At 40.0% G+C, this 12626-nt stretch overlaps 1 protein-coding gene across 7 annotated transcripts in view; it reads left to right on the forward strand.

The window, feature by feature from the left end:
- The window catches only part of POC5 (POC5 centriolar protein), a 51154-nt gene that overhangs the window by 12808 nt on the left and 25720 nt on the right, over positions 1-12626 (forward strand). The gene's annotated exons all lie outside the window — the stretch shown is intronic.

Below are 12626 nucleotides of genomic sequence, written 5' to 3' on the forward strand. Positions count from 1 at the left end.
TAGAGAGCTGTTGTGAGAGTAGTTTGAGCAAGAATAATAAGCATCCTAAGATAAAGCAAAGCATTTTGTGTGTTGTCTAATGTGAAAAGATGCTCCAACATGGAGCGCATTTATTAATGTGCTTTTTTATCATTAGGAATCTGCTACATCTACACAATGTTTGAATGGCTTATTTTTTTAATGGTGTTTGTTTTTTTAATTTTCAAGTAGTAACAATTTAACGGTTCATTGGATATTCCAGGCCGTAAGTCAATGTTTTCAGGGCAGCAGTAGCAGCTGTGTCCCTTGTACTTCCCCTTCCACAGAGGTTTGGCCAGTTAATCTGTGTAGTGAAAGCCACATTCATGCACTCTGGCCAGCAACACCCTTTCTCCTACTCCACCCCTCCTTTCCAAACACACAGATGCCACTTGAAGAAATATTTCTTCATTTATAAGAGGCACTGAGTCCCATTAGTGCATCATCTCCAAAACTTCTCCCCAGTGCAGCGCAACCACAGTGGATTCTCTGAACACAAGAACCTCTGTGGGAAGGGGTAGAAGGCCGGTTTTTACCCCTGATAAGAGCACAAGAGTGGCAGGTGATACTGAAATGCAGACACACACACAAGGAATTTGAAAACTCATACTTGAGAACAATTAATGCTGTCATGGAAAGGTTCAAATGCAGTCTGCGTAGTTCTGTACTTATGAAGCTTATGGGCATGAGCATGAAGTGACCTCTCTGGGATGAGAAGAGATTATGAGAATGTCTGTGGCTATATCCACACTACAGCTGGGATTGACACTCTGATATCGATCCACCGGCAGTTGATTTAGCAGGTCTAGTGAAGACCCACCAAATCGACAGCAGATCACTCTCCAATCGACCTCTGGTGGTAATTCGACCTAAGGTATGTCGACTCCAGCTACATGAATAACGTAAAAAGAAAAGGAGTACTTGTGGCACCTTACAGACTAACCAATTTATCTGAGCATGAGCTTTCGTGAGCTACAGCTCACTTCATCGGATGCATACTGTGGAAACTACAGAAGACATTATATACACAGAGACCATGAAACAATACCTCCTCCCACCCCACTCTCCTGCTGGTAATAGCTTATCTAAAGTGATCATCAGGTTAGGCCATTTCCAGCACAAATCCAGGTTTTCTCACCCTCCGCCCCCCCCCCCCCAAACTCACTCTCCTGCTGGTAATAGCCCATCCAAAGTGACCACTCTCCCTACAATGTGTAAGATAATCAAGGTGGGCCATTTCCAGCACAAATCCACGTTTTCTCACCCCCCCACCCCCCTCCAAAAACCACACACACAAACTCACTCTCCTGCTGGTAATAGCTCATCCAAAGTGACCACTCTCCCTACAATGTGCATGATAATCAAGGTGGGCCATTTCCAGCACAAATCCAGGTTTTCTCACCCTCTCCCCCCGCCCCCCCCCCAAACTCACTCTCCTGCTGGCAATAGCTTATCCAAACTGACCACTCTCCTTACAATGTGCATGATAATCAAGGTGGGCCATTTGCGTAGTGTAGGTCAACTTACTGCAGTAGTGTAGACATAGCCTGTATGCGAAGTGTGTCAGTGCTGTGTAATAAACAGTAACATGCCCAGTGCCGACAGCCGGAGCCAAAGAAGTCACAGATCTGTTAAAGTCACAGAATACATGACCTCTGTGACTAATTCGTATCCTTAATCATAGAGTTCCATGTTGTCCTCCAACTCTTGCTAGAGTAAGAGCAGATACATCTGGGAATAGAGTCCACTATGGTATAAATGATTTGAAGTCAAAAGAATTTTTCTCGGGGCTTCAAATCTCCCAACACAATGAATGCGGATGGTGAGGGAAACATTAATTACAACTGGTTGGTTTTATGTATCTTTGAGTTTCTCCTTCTGTAAAATAGGGGTAATGAGACTCATCCCCATTGGAAAGCATTTTGATATCTATGGTTAAAAGCACTAAGAAAGAGTTAGGTGGTATTAACATGATGATGTAGGTCAACAGGATTCAAACACAATTGTAACACTCTAGAATTGTAGGACAGTTCTAGAACAAGTTGCTGGAAACCCCTGAGTTGCTGAGCCTGTGAAGGTAAATGAGGAAAAGTCCCAATTTCGTACCAGTTTGGAACAACATTACATAGCAAATCCCAGTCAAAAAAAATACTGCTGGTGTTGACTAGAGATTTCAATTCCAACTACACTGAAATCATAGAATCATAGAATATCAGGGTTGGAAGGGACCTCAGGAGGTCATCTAGTCCAACTCCCTGCTCAAAGCAGGACCAATCCCCAATTTTTGCCCTACATCCCTAAATGGCCCCCTCAAGGATTGAGCTTACAACCCTGGGTTTAGCAGGCCGAAGCTCAAACCACTGAGCTATCCCTCCCCCCAATATTTTTTTTTAAATTTAAAGATTAATTGAAAAAAAAAAAAAAAAAAAGCAGGACCAATCCCCAATCAGTCTCCATGGATACAGTTTTCTGGTTCATGGTATGATTTTCTTCAGAATTGAACAAATGTAGTGGTTGATGCTGACATCCTATTCAAGTTCAGTACCTTGCTCTGCAACAGGATTATTTATGGAGTATGATAATACTTGGTATAAGCAAAGGTAACAGAATCAGGGCCCATAGACAGCCGTTTGTTTGATGATTGCTCCTACTTTCTTGAAGAGGGTACTACAGGAAGATAGGCTATCTGTCTGAAAAGAATGCTGAGAATTTTTAAAGCTACCATGTACACCACGAATACGCATTTATTTTCAGTCAGGCAAAACAGACTGGTTACACTGGCATTTCTAGAATGAAACAGCCAAAACCTTGTGAAGGACAAACTTAATAACTGAATAAGAAACTGAGAGATTTTCTCCCTGCAAGTTATTCTTCTAAAAATTTTCATAAATTAAAAATAATCCTACATCCAAGGTCAGCGCTCAGGATTCTGTGTTTTTTCTTGTCACGATTTATGAGCTTACTATTTAAAGTTTATTTTTTTTATACTGTGCTCATCATCTCTGTATCTGAGTGCCTAACAGTGTAGAGTTGAATTGGCAGTTCTGCTTTAGTTTGAGTGGGTATTCTTGCTGTCTAAACATAGAACCTGAGCTGCTAAATTGTCAGGTCAGAAAGGAAAAATTGACTTTTGAGATTAAATATTTCCAGATAAACAATGTTTTCTTTCATGGTTCAATTAAAACTGACAAATAGAAAAGGGAACTAAAGAACCTTTAGGTTCTTTACAGAAAAAAGATTCACCTTTACTTCTCTTCAGTCCTCATTGGCCGTGAATTAACATTTTGTGTCATTTTAAAACCTTTGAGTTCGTAATTTGGTCGTAATTTGTTCTGAACTTAAAATGGAAACATTTTTCTAGGTGAGCTATATGCAAAATGCAGCCTCTCAGTTATGCTCCATTCAATTTATCCTGGATCATTTTATACCTCTAAAGATGTATGGTTTATCTGTTGCAATGATTTAGGCTCATTGGTGAGTAGCAGTTCACCCATCACCCCCACCCAATTAAAGAATCTTCAGTTTCTGCACATTCTACAGTTAAATGATTCCTTAAGAGGATGATTTATCTTTATGCTTGGGTATGGAATTCCTCCACCTCATCCTACTTGAGCTTAATTCTTACTCGATTTAACTTTCCACCATTTGAGTGTGCTGGGGACTATTCCTTATACCATCTCTAAAGTTTTGTTTGTGCTTATTTCAATTGATATAGAATAAGTGAAATTTAGGTGCTTGTTGATCCTCCTTTCATAGGTGTGTGTTTTTTGTTAATTTTTTTTTTAAACACAAGCGTAAACTAACATTACATCCTTCCCCTGGAAAGCCTTCTGATTTATTATCCTGACAATCTTTCTATTCCCGTGCAGTTCATGTGGAGAAGCCAGAGTATATAGATTCCAAGGCCAGAAGGAACCATTATGATCATGTAGTCTGACCCCGTATAACATAGGCCATAGAACTTCCCTAAAACAATTCCTAGAACATCTCTCTTAGAAAAACAGCCAATTCTGATGTAAAAATTCAGTGATGGAGAATGCACCACGACCCTTGGTAAACTGTTCCAAGTTAATTACTCTCACCATCAAAAATGTATGCCTTATTTCCTTCTGAATTTGTGTAGGTTCAACTTCCAGCTATTGTTTGTGTTATAAATTTCTCAGCTAGCTTGAAGAACTCATTATTAAATATTTGTTCCCTAGGGAGGTACTTATAGGCTAATCAAGTCACTCCTTAACCATCTCTTTATTAGACTCAAGGAGCTCAATCTATTTAGCTTATCACTATAAGGTATGTTTTCTAATAGTTTAATCATTCTCATGAGTTTTTTCTGAATCCTCTCCAGTTTTTCAACATCCTTTTTGAATTTTTGACACCGGAACTAGAAACAATATTCCAGCAGCAGTCACACCAATGCCAAATTTAGAGGTAAAAATAACCTCACTCCTCCTCGAAATTTCCCTGTTTATGCATCCAAGGATCGCATCAGCCCTGCTGACCACAGCATCACAGTGAGCGCTCATCTTTAGCTGATTATCAACCATCACCCCAAATCTTTTTCAGAGTCGGTGCTTCTCAAAATAGTCCCCCATCCTGTAAGTGTGGCCTACATTCTTTGTTCCTAGGTGTATATGTTTACATTTCACCATGTTATAAAACATATCGTTTGCTTGCATTCAGTTTACCACGCAATCCAGATTGCTCTGAGTCAGTGACCTGTCCTATTCATTATTTTCCACTCCCCCAATTTTTGTGTCATCTGCAAACTTTATCAGTGATTTTTGTTTTCTTCCATGTCATTTGATAAAAATATTGAATAGGGTAGGGCCAATAACAATCCCTGCTGGACCCCATTGGAAATAGACCCATTCAATGATAGTTTCCCATTTACAGTTACATTGAGACAAATTAATTAGCCAGTTTTAACCCATTAAATGTGCCCCCACGTTCATTATATATTATAGTTTTTTTTAAATCAAAATGTCATGCAGTAGCAAGTCAAATGCCTTACAGAAGTCTAATATATTATATCAAAACTATTACTTCTGTCAGACAAACTTGTCGTCTCATCCAAAAAAAATCAAGTTAGTTTGACAGGATCGGTTTTCCATGAACCTGTGACAATTTGCATTAATTACATTATCTTCCTTTAGTTCTGTATTAATCGAGTCTGGTATCAGCTGCTCCATTATCTTGTCCAGAATCGATTTCAGACTGACAGGCCTATAATTACCTGGGTCATTCTGTTTACTGTTTAAAAAAAATTGCACATTAGCTTTCTTCCAGTCTTCTGAAACTTCCCCAGTGCTCCAAGGCTTACTGAAAATCAAATCAACAGTCTGAGCTCCTCAGCCAGCTCTCTAAAAACTCTTGAATGCAAGTTATCCAGACCTGCTGATTTTAAAATGTCTAACTCTACTAGCTTCTGTTTACTATCCTCCAGATATACTAGTGGAATGGGAAGAGTATCATCACCACCATATGGTGAGAATATATCATCTGTTTCTTCCCCCCAAATACAGGGCAGAAATATTTATTGAACCCTTCTGTCTTTTCTGCATTATTATTATTATTTTATGATTCTACCATTTCCTCATAGTAATAGACCAATACCACTGGTGGGGTTCTTTTTGTTCCTAATATATTTCAAAAACTCCTTTTGTCCTTATATCTGCTAGGCTTCCTTTATCAATTTTCTACAATTCCTAACTTCTGATTTATATTCATCACTATCAACTTCCTCTTTCCTTCATGTTTTTTTATATATATATATTTTATGTGTGTGTGTGTACCAGGTTGGTTTTTTAAACAAGTCCAGCCTTCTCCCTTGATTGTGGTTTGTGATTTTTTATTTATTTATTTATTTATTTATTTATTTATTTTTGGCGGGGGGCATCTAATAGGGTGTTCTTAAGTGATTCCCACTTACTCACATTTTTTTCTGATTTACATTCTTCCTCACAGAGGATTTGGCTCATAATTGTTTTCAGCTTTGTGAAATTGGCCATATTTAAGCACCGTGTGTGTGTGTGTGTGTGTGTGTGTGTGTGTGTGTGTGTGTATATATATATTTCACATACATAAAAATAATAAATACATATAAATATAATGTTAATGGTCTGGGCTTTATTCTGCTTGCACATTATAAATGCAATCCAGTTATGATCACTTGTACCTAAGCTACTATTCATTTTTAGTTCTCTGATCAGTTTTTCTTTATCATAAACTAAGAGATTTAAGACCTATTTCAATGCCTTGAATAGGGCCAAACTCTTTTGGAAATTACCCTGCTTGTTCGTAGCCTTTGTCTACATAATAGGTATTTTCAGATGTTCTCCCACTGTTGATTTAGCACCGGTGCAACTCTACCAGTGCTAGGAATGCTAGTGGTGTACAGCCACTTCAACAAAAATCTTCAACAAAAATTCTTGTGCCGCTCTGCTCCCATTTGGTCTTTATCTATAGCTGTGTTATGACAGTAAAATTCTCAAGACCAGGTTCTATAACTTTTTTTTTAACTGCCTGCACAGGGGGGAAGTGTACACCTATGTTGTATATAATATTAAATGGCTGGAGTTCTCAGTATTCTTGTTTACCCAGCTTCCCCTCATTTTTTGAAGTTTATTTTTTTTCCCCACCCACTAGATTTTTGAACTTGAGGGCAATTGGAATTGCAACTCTTACAAGGCCGTGTTCTATACGGTATGTATGAGGGATAAGTGTGTAGGTGGCTCCATTGGTTACTGTTTTTTTCAAATAGTTGCATGACTTTTGGAAGCATGCATTTCAAGTCAATGAGTGTGGCTCTGCAGAGGTGATATACTGTAGATGTAGAACTTCAATTGTCGTAACCTTTGTTAAAATAGTTTTCACAATAAATAATAGTTTCCAGTCAAATAAGAAAACGACTCAGAATAAAACATGCTGTGCTGTTAAAGCCAGAGTTCAGAGGCTTTGGAATTTTAAAAATTAACATTTAGTTTCCTGTTCTGTGTTATCAGTGTAGTTAATTGGATCTGAAAACTTGAGAGACTGGAACAAGACATTTCTTGTAGCAGAGGTGTACAGTGGTGACTCCTCTCCAAACAGTTGAGAAGTGAGTTCTCTTTAGGCTATCAGTCCTCAATACTGACCCATTATATACCACATTTGCAGTTTACTTAACAAAATTCTCTCCCTGAATGTTGTTTTTAAAAGTTGATAATGTGCTTAGAATGTAAACAGGGCACCCCAGTGGGCCTGAACTCCCAGCTCATTTAAGAGAATATGATGGACCTCCAAAATCTCCCCCCCCACCCAGCCTTCCAAACCCCTAATCATTTTAGTTGCGCTTTTCTGAACCTTTTCTAATGCCAGAATATCTTTTTTTAAATGAGAGGACCACATCTGTACTCAGTATTCAAGATGTGGGCGTACCATGGATTTATATAAGGGCAATAAGATATTCTCCGTCTTATTCTCTATCCCTTTGTTAATGATTCCTAACATCCCGTTTGCTTTTTTGACTGCCGCTACACTCTGCATGGATGTCTTCAGAGAACTATCCATGATGACTCCAAGATCTTTCTCCTGATTAGTTGTAGCTAAATTAGCCCCCATCATATTGTATGTATAGTTGGGGTTATTTTTTCCAATGTGGATTACTTTACATTTATCCACATTAAATTTCATTTGCCATTTTGTTGCCCAATCACTTAGTTTTGTGAGATCTTTTTGAAGTTCTTCACAGTCTGCTTTGGTCTTGACTATCTTGAGCAGTTTAGTATCATCTGCAAACTTTGCCACGTCATTGTTTACCCCTTTCTCCAGATCATTTATGAATAAGTTGAATAGAATTGCTCCTAGGACTGACCCTTGGGGAACACCACTAGTTACCCCTCTCCATTCTGAAAATTTAACATTTATTCCTACCCTTTATTCCCTGTCTTTTAACCAGTTCTCAGTCCATGAAAGGATCTTCCCTCTTATCCCATGACAACTTAATTTACGTAAGAGCCTTTGGTGAGGAACCTTGTCAAAGGCTTTCTGGAAAGCTAAGTACACTATATCCACTGGATTCCCCTTGTCCATATGTTTGTTGATACTCCCCCCCCCCTCCCCCCCCCCCAAAGAACGGTAATAGATTAGTAAGACATGATCTCCCTTTACAAAAACCATGTTGACTTTTGCGCAACAATTTATTCTATGTGTCTGTTGTTCTATGTGTCTGAGAATTTTATTCTTTACTATTGTTTCAATTAATTTGCCCAGTACTGATGTTAGACTTACCAGTCTGTAATTGCCAGGATCACCTCTAGAGCCCTTCTTAAATATTGGCCTTACATTAGCTATCTTACAGTCATTGGATACAGTAGCTGATTTAAAGGAAAGGTTACTAACTATAGTTAATAGTTCTGCAATTTCACATTTGAGTTCTTTCAGAACTCTTGGGTGAATGCCATCTGGTCCCGGTGACTTGTTACTGTTAAGTTTCTCAATTAATTCCAAAACCTCCTCTCGTGACACTTCAATCTGTGACAATTCCTCAGGTTTGTCACCTACAAAAGACTGCTCAGGTTTGGGAATCTCCCTAACATCCTCAGCTGTGAAGACTGAAACAAAGAATTCATTTAGTTTCTCTACAATGACTTCATCGTCTTTAAGTGCTCCTTTTGTATCTCGATCGTCCAGGGGCCCCACTGGTTGTTTAGCAGGCTTCCTGCTTCTGATGTACTTAAAAAACATTTTGTTATTACCTTTTAAGTTTTTGGCTAGCTGTTCTTCAAACTCCTTTTTGGCTTTTCTTATTACATTTTTACATTTAATTTGGCAATGTTTATGCTCCTTTCTGTTTACCTCGCTAGGATTTGACTTCCACGTTTTAAAAGATGCCTTTATCTCTCACTGCTTCTTTTACATGGTGGTTAAGTCACGGTGGCTCTTTTTTAGTTCCCTTACTGTGTTTTTTAATTTGGGGTGTACATTTAAGTTGAGCCTCTATTATGATGTCTTTGAAAAGTGTCCATGCGGCTTGCAGGGATTTCACTCCAGTCACTGTACCTTTTAACTTCTGTTTATGAACCTCCTCATAGTTCCCCTTTCTGAAATTAAATGCCACAGTGTTGGGCTGTTGAGGTGGTGTTCCAACCACAGGAATGTTAAATGTTATGGTCACTATTTCCAAGCGGTCCTGTTATGGTTTTCTCTTGGACTAGATCCTGCGCTCCACTCAGAACTAGATTGAGTGTTGCCTCTCCCCGTGTAGGTTTCTGTACCAGCTGCTCCAAGAAGCAGTCATTTAAAGTATTGAGAAATTTTGTCTCTGCATTTCTTCTTGAAGTGACATGTACCCAGTCAATATGGGGATAATTGAAATCCCCCACTATTATTGAGTTTTTTATTTTGATAGCCTCTCTAATCTCCGGTTTCAGACTAGCAGTTGTGTTAGTCTGTATCCGCAAAAAGAAAAGGAGTACTTGTGGCACCTTAGAGACTAATAAATTTGTTAGTCTCTAAGGTGCCACAAGTACTCCTTTTCTCTAATCTCCCTTAGCATTTCATCGTCACTATCACTGTCCTGGTCAGGTGGTCGATAATAGATCCCTACTGTTACATTCTTATTAGGGCATGGAATTACTATCCATACAGAGTCCATGGAACATGTGGATTCATTTAAGATTTTTATTTCATTTGATTCTACATTTTTTTTCGCATATAGTGCCACTCTTCCCCCCCCCCCCCCACCTCCCCGCATGTCCTGACCTGTTCTGTCCTTCTGATATATTTTGTACCCCAGAATCATAGAATATCAGGGTTGGAAGGGACCTCAGGAGGTCATCTAGTCCAACCCCCTGCTCAAAGCAGGACCAATCCCCAATTTTTGCCCCAGATCCCAAATAGCCCCCTCAAGGATTGAACTCACAACCCCGGGTTTAACAGGCCAATGCTCAAACCAGTGAACTATAGATTGTGTCCCATTGATTGATTGATTGTCCTCACTCCACCAGGTTTCTGGGATGCCTGTTATATCAATATCCTCCTTTAACACGAGGCGCTCTAGTTCACCCATCTTATTATTTAGACTTCTAGCATTTGTGTACAAACATTTTAAAAACTTGTCACTGTTTATTTGCCTGCCCTTTTCTGACGTGTCAGATTCTTTATGTGAATGTTTCTTGTCTGATCTGGCCCATACTTTATCCTCTTCCGTCCCCTCCTCCTGACTAAAACCTAGAGAATCTCTACCAATAGACTCTCCTCTAAGAGAAGTCTCTGTCCAATTCACGTGTGCTTCTGCAGCAATCAGCTTTCCCTCATCTCTTAACATTAAAAAGGTTGCAGAGCAGTTTTTAAACTAAGTGCCAGCAGTCTGGATCCACTTTGGTTTAGGTGGAGCCCATCCTTCCTGTGTAGGCTCCCACTATCCCAAAAGTTTCCCCAGTTCCTAATAAATCTAACTCGCTCCTCTCTACACCATCATCTCATCCAAGCATTGAGACTCTAAAGCTCTCCCTGCCTACCTGGCTCTGCATGTAGAACTGGAAGCATTTCTGAGAATGCCACCGTAGAGGTCCTGGATTTCAGTCTCTTTCCTAGCAGCCTAAATTTGACCTCCAGGACGTCTCTTCTACCCTTCCCTATGTCATTGGTATCTACGTGTACCACGACCACCTGCTCATCCCCAGCACTACACGTAAGTCTATTTAGATGCCTCAAGAGATCCGCAACCTTCGCACCAGGCGGACAAGTCACCATACGGTTCGCCCAGTCATCACAAACGCAGCTATCTATTTCTAATGATCAAATCTCCCATTACTAACACCGGCCTTTTCCTAATGGCTGGTGTTCCCTCCCCCAGAGAGGTAACCTCAGTGCGAGAGGATACCCCAACATCATCTGGAAGGAGGGTCCCAACTATGGGAAGGTTTCCCTCTGTTCCCATTGACTGCTCTCCTTCTCTGGGCCTTTCATCCTCCTTAACAGCGCAGGGGCTGTCTGATCAGAGGTGGGACAAATCTACAGCGTCCCGGAAAGCCTCATCAACATACCTCTCTGCCTCCCTTAGCTCCTCCAGTTCCGCCACTCTGGCCTCCAAAGCCCATACACAGTCTCTGAGGGCCAGGAGCTCCTTGCACCGAATGCACACAATGCCACCTGCCCACAGAGCAGGCAATCATACATGCTACACTGAGCGCAATAAACAGGATAGCCCCCACTCTGCTGCTGGGCTTCTACCTGCATTTTCTCCTACAGCTACCTAGGTTAATGATAGGATTTTTGTTTAAATCAAGAAGTTTTGATTATAGTTTAGTTTTAAGGTTTTAAAGAATGGCAAGTGTACCTCGCCACCTTTCCACTCCCCTTCCAAACTCCCTCTTGAAACTCCCTGTTAACGGTCCCTGGTTGCAAAGCTCCCTGGCTGCTTGCTCACTGCTTTATAAAGCCCTGGCCTTCTTGATAGCCCCGCCCCCTGACTAAGGCTCAGCCAATGAACAGAGGCTTCTAGATTTCAAGCCTTGTTTAGAAGCTCACAGCTTCCAACTGCCGGCCACAGCACATGGTCCTTCAGACAGACAAACACAAGCTCAGCACACAGCAAGTAACCCCCAAACACAAACACGCACTACAGACAGCCACTTACCCCAAGGGTCCTGTATTTGCTCCTCCTTCACCTGGAGAACTCCCTCTCAAAGCTTCCTGTTAGCGGTCCCTGTTTACAAAGCTGTGATGGCAAGGATAGAAGGTATAGTTTTTTCAGGATTGAGCAGGTGGTGGAATTATTCTCAAGTAATAGGCATTCTCCTACTGCAAGTATAATATTCTTCCATATGTTTACTGTGTAGTTAACCACTTGTGTTATTTGGCATGACTTGCTGTCCCTGTTAAATCTCAAGCATTAAAGGGAATGTAGTGACTAAAAGATTATTGATTTTATAGGGGTCTGTTAAATTGCAGGATAGGAATAGAAAGTAACAGTTTCTATCTCGAATGTTCATGGCATAATGTAGCAAAAGCAAAGGTGTGTGCAGAAGTAGTATTGGGCAATCGTATTGGGAAAGGTGGAATAGGAGGACGACAGCATGAAAAATTGGAAGAATTTGATAATCACGCAGCTGGGCAGTTATGACAAATCTGGAAGGCCAAGAAAAATGCAAAAGTTGAATGTACTTTGGAAATGTATGTATAATTTGTATAAATACATTCATATAGTGAAAAGGAAGGTAAATTTGCAGTGACGATTAAATAAAAATCAAAGCTAAAAACCTATACTGCTACTAAAATATAGGAATACACCAATTGTCCATCTAGCCTAATATCCTGTCTCTAACTGTTACCTATATGAAATGCTTTAGAGTAATGTGAAAACAGAATAAAAGGCATCTGGCAAGCTATGCAAAAACATATAATGGAATATGTATATCTCCCTAAACCAAGTTGGTGATTTAATTTATGCCTTGGAGTGTGAGAGTCTTTTTAATTCTTGATTTCGGATGCTAATCTGAGTTTAAATGTTTTCCTGCTTGGAAGGAAATATCAGTCCAGGGAAGGCATTTCTGCTGACGCCACTCACCCTCAGTGCCCTAACTTATTTCCCTGAATGGCCATAATGTAGAGTCACAATCGAGTCC

The sequence above is a fragment of the Eretmochelys imbricata genome, chromosome 5, assembly GCF_965152235.1.
Source record: "Eretmochelys imbricata isolate rEreImb1 chromosome 5, rEreImb1.hap1, whole genome shotgun sequence".
NCBI classification, from domain to species: Eukaryota; Metazoa; Chordata; order Testudines; family Cheloniidae; genus Eretmochelys; species Eretmochelys imbricata.